General features: G+C 50.0%; 1 long non-coding RNA gene across 1 annotated transcript in view; it reads right to left on the reverse strand.

Moving 5' to 3' along the window:
* Positions 1–8,047, reverse strand: part of LOC141058803 (uncharacterized) — a 68,570-nt gene extending 60,523 nt beyond the window's left edge. The window contains exons 1-2 of the long non-coding RNA XR_012222322.1: positions 7,505–8,047; positions 215–480 (exon numbers count right to left, since the gene is read on the reverse strand). This is a non-coding gene — a long non-coding RNA (uncharacterized lncRNA). The remainder of the gene's footprint in view (positions 1–214; positions 481–7,504) is intronic.
* Between the last annotated feature and the right edge of the window lie 292 nt (positions 8,048–8,339).

Here is an 8,339-nt window from a genome sequence, read left to right on the forward strand (position 1 = left end):
CAAACTTCTGCCACTTCCTACCACTAGAGGGAGCATTTAAAAAAGAAAAAAAAACAAAGAATTTGGTAAATATTTGGAATAAATAAATATATAAGTGCACTTTAACCCTTAACTGCCCTAGACTCCATTAGCAAGAATTTTAGTAAGTTATTTCATTTTTAGTCAAGAGCAAGAAATGAGATAAATAAAGCAGCAAAATATAATCTATATTAACCTCTTCAGTGTCAGCAGTCCAGTGCTCCCTGCCGGTCTCCGCTTTCATCCTGGTGTGAATCTGGGATACCCGGACGACCCAGTAATCCCCCCGCCCCATTATGGACATCAGTCTAGACTGGGAACATTCTTCATATTTTTCGGTTACGATGCCAGGAATCGGAGTCTGGATCCGGTGCGGAGGGGAGAATCCGGCCGGACGGCTGCACATTGTGTAAGAACCTCCATAATGTCCCTCTCAATGTCTTCTCGTGCGGATTATGACGGCTGCAGGGAAATGTACAGAGTTTGGAGCTGATCATAAAGGTAATGGACCAGACCAAGTTTAGATTTCCACATTCAAAACCAATTGTGATCTCCAATAAAGCTGCGAACATTAATTATCAGACGCTCATCACTCTGCTGCCTAATTACTTGGCTCAGATCAGACGCTCGTCTCTTCCATCACTGCAGCGAAAAAGACGAGTCAATGATTCAGAGCCGAGGCGTCACCGAGAAGGCGCAGCGGCCCCCTACCCTAAAGATCAATCGTCTAGGGAGGCATCAACCTGGAGCTGTGGAACTACAACTCCCAGAGGAGCGGGTTCAGTACTGGGGAAGGGGGTGTTGGAAAAAGGGAAATTGAAAAAAATAATAATGCACCCTGTGCCCAAAGTGTCTCTATTATGTAATAAAGCCTCTGAACTCTCCCCTAACAAATAATAATGGCCCAAATCCTCCCCCACATACAGTAATGTGCCCAAAGAGACACCACCATACATTAATGGTGCCCCCAGATTTTCCCCTCACTTATAATAATAATGGTCCCTAGAATCCTCCCCACATTCAGCAATAATGTCAGAATTATCCCCCACATACAGTAATGTCACCGAGTTCTCCCCCACATACAGTAATAATGTCACCGAGTTCTCCCCCACATACAGTAATGTCCCTGAGTTCTCCCCCACATACAGTAATGTCACCGAGTTCTCCCCCACATACAGTAATAATGTCACCGAGTTCTCCCCCACATACAGTAATGTCCCCGAGTTCTCCCCCACATACAGTAATGTCACCGAGTTCTCCCCCACATACAGTAATGTCCCTGAGTTCTCCACCAAATACAGTAATAATGTCACTGAGTTCTCCCCCACATACAGTAATAATGTCACTGAGTTCTCCCCCACATACAGTAATAATGTCACCGAGTTCTCCCCCAAATACAGTAATGTCACCGAGTTCTCCCCCACACACAGTAATAATGTCACGGAGTTCTCCCCCACATACAGTAATAATGTCACTGAGTTCTCCCCCCACATACAGTAATGTCACTGAGTTCTCCCCCACATACAGTAATGTCACCGAGTTCTCCCCCACACACAGTAATAATGTCACTGAGTTCTCCCCCACATACAGTAATAATGTCACTGAGTTCTCACCCACATACAGTAATAATGTCACCGAGTTCTCCCCCACATACAGTAATAATGTCACTGAGTTCTCCCCCACATACAGTAATAATGTCACCGAGTTCTCCCCCACATACAGTAATAATGTCACCGAGTTCTCCCCCACATACAGTAATAATGTCACCGAGTTCTCCCCCACATACAGTAATAATGTCACCGAGTTCTCCCCCACATACAGTAATAATGTCACCGAGTTCTCCCCCACATACAGTAATGTCCCGGAGTTCTCCCCCACATACAGTAATGTCCCCGAGTTCTCCCCCACATACAGTAATAATGTCACCGAAGTTCTCCCCCACATACAGTAATAATGTCACCGAGTTCTCCCCCACATACAGTAATGTCCCTGAGTTCTCCCCCACATACAGTAATGTCCCCGAGTTCTCCCCCACATACAGTAATAATGTCACCGAAGTTCTCCCCCACATACAGTAATAATGTCACCGAGTTCTCCCCCACATACAGTAATAATGTCACCGAGTTCTCCCCCACATACAGTAATAATGTCACCGAGTTCTCCCCCACATACAGTAATAATGTCACCGAGTTCTCCCCCACATACAGTAATAATGTCACCGAGTTCTCCCCCACATACAGTAATAATGTCACCGAGTTCTCCCCCACATACAGTAATAATGTCACCGAGTTCTCCCCCACATACAGTAATAATGTCACCGAGTTCTCCCCCACATACAGTAATAATGTCACCGAGTTCTCCCCCACACACAGTAATAATGTCACCGAGTTCTCCCCCACACACAGTAATAATGTCACCGAGTTCTCCCCCACACACAGTAATGTCCCTGAGTTCTCCCCCACATACAGTAATGTCCCCGAGTTCTCCCCCACATACAGTAATAATGTCACCGAGTTCTCCCCCACATACAGTAATAATGTCACCGAGTTCTCCCCCACATACAGTAATAATGTCACCGAGTTCTCCCCCACATACAGTAATAATGTCAGAGTTCTCCCCCACATACAGTAATATGCCTCAGGATACATTAATGTTGGCCCCCAGAGTTTCCCCCCAACAAACAAAAATGATGCCTCCTGTGTCCCCCCCACAAACAGTAATGACTCCCAGAGTCACCCCCATATGTAGTAATGTTTATCCCCAAAGTTTCCATCCCACAAGCAATAACGTCCCGAGTTCCCCCACATACAGTAATGGATCCAGAATAACCACATATTACATTATAAGTACCTCCATGTCCCCATGTTTAGTAATAACTGCCCCAGTCTCCCAATATACAGTAATGCCCCATGAATTCCTGAACAAGTAATGTGCCAAAGAAAACCCAAAATACTATACTAGTATACAGATACAGTCACCTGACCCTGGTGAGTCCCCCCAACACACTCAGCGTCCCCCCGGCAGAGAGGCCGCGGCGTCAGACTCTAAGGCAGAGAGGCCGCGGCGTCAGACTCTAACGCAGAGAGGCCGCGGCGTCAGACTCTAAGGCTGTGTGCACACGCTGCGGATTTTGCTGCGGTTCCGCAGCGGTTTTGGCCGCTGCGGACCTGCAGCAGTTTTTGCTGCGGTGTACAGTACAATGATTCCCTATGGGAATCAAAAACCGCAGTGCAGATGGTGCGGAATTTTCCGCGCGGATTATCTGCGGTTTTCAATCCGCAGAAAGAATTGACATGTCAATTCTTTCTGCGGATTCTCCTGCGGTTTGCCATCTCCTCCATTGAGGAGATGAAAAACCGCAGGGCAAAACCGCAGAGCAATCCGCAGATAAAACCGCAGGTCTTTTGACCTGCGGTTTCACCTGCGGATTGTACAAAATCCGCGCGGATGAATCCGCACCTTTTCCGCAGCGTGTGCACACAGCCTAACGCAGAGAGGCCGCGGCGTCAGACTCTAAGGCAGAGAGGCCGCGGCGTCAGACTCTAAGGCAGAGAGGCCGCGGCGTCAGACTCTAAGGCAGAGAGGCCGCGGCGTCAGACTCTAAGGCAGAGAGGCCGCGGCGTCAGACTCTAAGGCAGAGAGGCCGCGGCGTCAGACTCTAACGCAGAGAGGCCGCGGCGTCAGACTCTAACGCAGAGAGGCCGCGGCGTCAGACTCTAAGGCAGAGAGGCCGCGGCGTCAGACTCTAAGGCAGAGAGGCCGCGGCGTCAGACTCTAACGCAGAGAGGCCGCGGCGTCAGACTCTAACGCAGAGAGGCCGCGGCGTCAGACTCTAACGCAGAGAGGCCGCGGCGTCAGACTCTAACGCAGAGAGGCCGCGGCGTCAGACTCTAACGCAGAGAGGCCGCGGCGTCAGACTCTAAGGCAGAGAGGCCGCGGCGTCAGACTCTAAGGCAGAGAGGCCGCGGCGTCAGACTCTAACGCAGAGAGGCCGCGGCGTCAGACTCTAACGCAGAGAGGCCGCGGCGTCAGACTCTAACGCAGAGAGGCCGCGGCGTCAGACTCTAAGGCAGAGAGGCCGCGGCGTCAGACTCTAAGGCAGAGAGGCCGCGGCGTCAGACTCTAAGGCAGAGAGGCCGCGGCGTCAGACTCTAAGGCAGAGAGGCCGCGGCGTCAGACTCTAAGGCAGAGAGGCCGCGGCGTCAGACTCTAAGGCAGAGAGGCCGCGGCGTCAGACTCTAACGCAGAGAGGCCGCGGCGTCAGACTCTAACGCAGAGAGGCCGCGGCGTCAGACTCTAACGCAGAGAGGCCGCGGCGTCAGACTCTAAGGCAGAGAGGCCGCGGCGTCAGACTCTAAGGCAGAGAGGCCGCGGCGTCCGGCACCTTTCTTCATAGATCGGAAGCCTGAGCGGTGGATACTGCAGACCAGGGCCGGACTGGGACAAAAAAGCAGCCCTGCCACACAAACCCCACATACTCTAACACTCATCAGCCCCGATCAGTGAGATTTTGCTTTACTTTGTCGTCCCCTCACCAATCTCTTATAGTTGTTTGAAGAGCCACATGTGAATGGCGCCACAGTGCGTATGATCGACCACAGCTGCATTTACATGGTGCTCTTCAAAGCTACCTTTCCCAGGATCATATGGGTCCCAGCGGTCAGATCCACAACAAACAAAAAGTCATCCCCAATCCAGACTATAGGGGAGAACTTCCGAATTTGGGGCCACATAGTCCTCAATACAGTATAATGGCCCCATAATGATCCATACAGTATAAATATTGCTCCATACAGTATAATGGTCCCATATAATGCTCCATACAGTACAATGGGCCCGCTACTTAAAAAGTTTTAAAGGGCCCGTGGTCACTTTGCAACTCAGAGCCACCAGACCACCGGGCAAATGCCCACCTGGGCAGATTACCAATCGGGGTCTGCTGCAGACCCTCACCTGATGCTGGGGCACGCAGTCTCCCCATTATTCAGATGACTGATGAAGGTCTTGTATTGACCGAAACGTCTAGTTTTTTCTGGATTGTCTACAATTAATAAATATTCCTGCTGAATACACCGATTGTCAAGTGGCATTGCAGGATAACTGACAGGTTTGGATCCTACTTGTGAACCATCCTCTCTAGAAGTGCCGTGTCTTTTTCACACTGATCCCTATCATAGCTGCGATGCTCTGCGTGTACTGACTCCTTTCTATCATAGCTGTGATGCTCTGCATGTACTGACTCCTTTCTATCATAGCTGTGATGCTCTGCATGCACTGACTCCTTTCTATCATAGCTGTGATGCTCTGCATGCACTGACTCCTTTCTATCATAGCTGTGATGCTCTGCATGTACTGACTCCTTTCTATCATAGCTGCGATGCTCTGCATGCACTGACTCCTTTCTATCATAGCTGTGATGCTCTGCATGCACTGACTCCTTTCTATCATAGCTGTGATGCTCTGCATGCACTGACTCCTTTCTATCATAGCTGCGATGCTCTGCATGTACTGACTCCTTTCTATCATAGCTGCGATGCTCTGCATGCACTGACTCCTTTCTATCATAGCTGTGATGCTCTGCATGCACTGACTCCTTTCTATCATAGCTGTGATGCTCTGCATGCACTGACTCCTTTCTATCATAGCTGTGATGCTCTGCATGCACTGACTCCTTTCTATCATAGCTGTGATGCTCTGCATGTACTGACTCCTTTCTATCATAGCTGCGATGCTCTGCATGCACTGACTCCTTTCTATCATAGCTGTGATGCTCTGCATGCACTGACTCCTTTCTATCATAGCTGTGATGCTCTGCATGCACTGACTCCTTTCTATCATAGCTGTGATGCTCTGCATGTACTGACTCCTTTCTATCATAGCTGCGATGCTCTGCATGCACTGACTCCTTTCTATCATAGCTGCGATGCTCTGCATGCACTGACTCCTTTCTATCATAGCTGTGATGCTCTGCATGTACTGACTCCTTTCTATCATAGCTGCGATGCTCTGCATGTACTGACTCCTTTCTATCATAGCTGTGATGCTCTGCATGCACTGACTCCTTTCTATCATAGCTGTGATGCTCTGCATGTACTGACTCCTTTCTATCATAGCTGCGATGCTCTGCATGCACTGACTCCTTTCTATCATAGCTGTGATGCTCTGCATGCACTGACTCCTTTCTATCATAGCTGCGATGCTCTGCATGCACTGACTCCTTTCTATCATAGCTGTGATGCTCTGCATGTACTGACTCCTTTCTATCATAGCTGCGATGCTCTGCATGTACTGACTCCTTTCTATCATAGCTGTGATGCTCTGCGTGCACTGACTCCTTTCTATCATAGCTGCGATGCTCTGCATGTACTGACTCCTTTCTATCATAGTGTAAACAGATTACGGGATGCAGTAACGCAGAGCAAGGGTTAACAGTAGAACAATTTAATCATAACAATAAGGGTATGTTTCCACGGTCAGGATTTGACGCAGGTGACGTCACTGGCAGGTCATTGTGTTTTTGATGTGTTTTTTCATTACAAGTGTTTTTTTGTCACTTGAAATAAAGCTTATTGAAAGTTGGAGACTAGGAAGGAAAAAAAAGTGATTTCCTGTTTGCAGATGGGGTAGGAGCACACAGTCAGTGATCGCTGCAGGTTGGACGCTCCGTACAGATGTTACAGCATAGTGGAGGGGATTTCATGAAGTCCCATGTGCACTCTGCATTCAGAGATGCAGCACAGAGAGGAAGAGGTCATGGCCTTTCCTTTTTTTTTTATGTTTTAAAAAATATATGGCGTGGGCTCCCGCACAATATTCCACGCCAGAGAGGGAAAGCCGACGACTGGGGGGGGGGGGGGGGGGGGGCAATATTGATAGCCTGGGAAAGGGGTAATACCCATGGATCTTCCCAGGCTATGAATATCCGCTCACAGCTGTATAATTAGCCTTTACTGGCTATTAAAAGAGGGGGAACCCAAATAAAAATGACAGAGCCCCCCCTATAATTAATAGCCAGAAAAGGCTACAGAGACAGCTGCAGGCTGATATTAATAGCCTAGGAAGGGGCCATGGATGTTGCCCCCTTCTGGCTACAAACACCAGCTCTCAGCCGCCCCAGGAAAGGCGCATCTCTAAGATGCGCCAATTCGCCAATTCCAGCACATAGCCTTGTTCTTTCCCCTGCCCTGTGGGGTTGATGTCACCTTTGTATTGTCAGGCGACATCAAGCCCGAGGCTTAGTAATGGAGAGGCGGCAATAAGACACCTATCCATTACTAATCCTGCAGTTGTAAAAGGTTAAATAAAAACACAGCCAGAATAAAGCATTTCAATAAAACACCACACAGTTTTCCCATTTTATCACACTCCTGATTCCTGCGACGCCCTCGATCTCCTATAATAAAATAATAAACCAACACAAACACTCCCTGTCCGACGTAGGCCTTAATAACAAGTGTCCCACGGCGAGTCCAGCTCTGGTACATACCTGACATGCAGATACAGCGGAGCCCTCCGGCGACCAGCTGACCGCGAGAACCAGCCTAGCGACTGGAGATAACCCCGGCGGTCACTGACCGTGCAGGGAGATCAGGGATTGCGCGTACGTGAGAGCTGTGCCGCAGCTTAACCCCGCACGCTCACCTCTGACCTGTGTGCCACGCTTCCTGCCCTCTGCCTGGCTTAGCCACGCCCCTTCCTCTCAGGTCCTGCCTGGGTCCTCTGTCCGGTTCCTCATTCTTTCCCCCGGCAACAGAGGGCGCAGTCTCGACAGTTCCAGACTCGGCATCATGCCAGTACCCGCAGCCCGGGCTTCCTCCTTACACTAGCTGCGATGCTCTGCTTATCTTTCCATGCACAGGTAATCCAACCCCCCTCCGCCAAGTGACAGCGCACCACAAGTCTCAGCAGGGGAGAGAATACTATGTGCACATTGGAATCTGCCCGCCCGCACCACTTTTAAAGATTGTGCCATCCAAGAACCACAACATTTCCTCAAACGCTGCTGCGAACATCCCTCACAGCGACAGCCAGATACATAGCCTGTAGCCACACCTCCTCCAGTGACGTCATCATCCATTACAGGGGCGGGTCTTTTCTCCACGCTTCCAGCAGCTGTCAGCCGGGTCACGTGAGTAAACAGAAGCACGTGGCTGCGGACCACGTGGTGACGCGTCTACCAGCGCCGGAGGGGAGGAGCTGTCACATCGCAGAATGCGGAAGTCAAGCAGCCAATCATGTGACTGGGGAAAGTTAGCAGCCAATCAGGAGGCAGACAGGTTTGGCAGCGCTGAGAGGAGAGCTGCGGAGTGCTGATCAGTCAC

This window comes from Dendrobates tinctorius, unplaced genomic scaffold (assembly GCF_039654945.1).
Source record: "Dendrobates tinctorius isolate UK_male_01 unplaced genomic scaffold, ASM3965494v1 ptg000214l, whole genome shotgun sequence".
NCBI classification, from domain to species: Eukaryota; Metazoa; Chordata; class Amphibia; order Anura; family Dendrobatidae; genus Dendrobates; species Dendrobates tinctorius.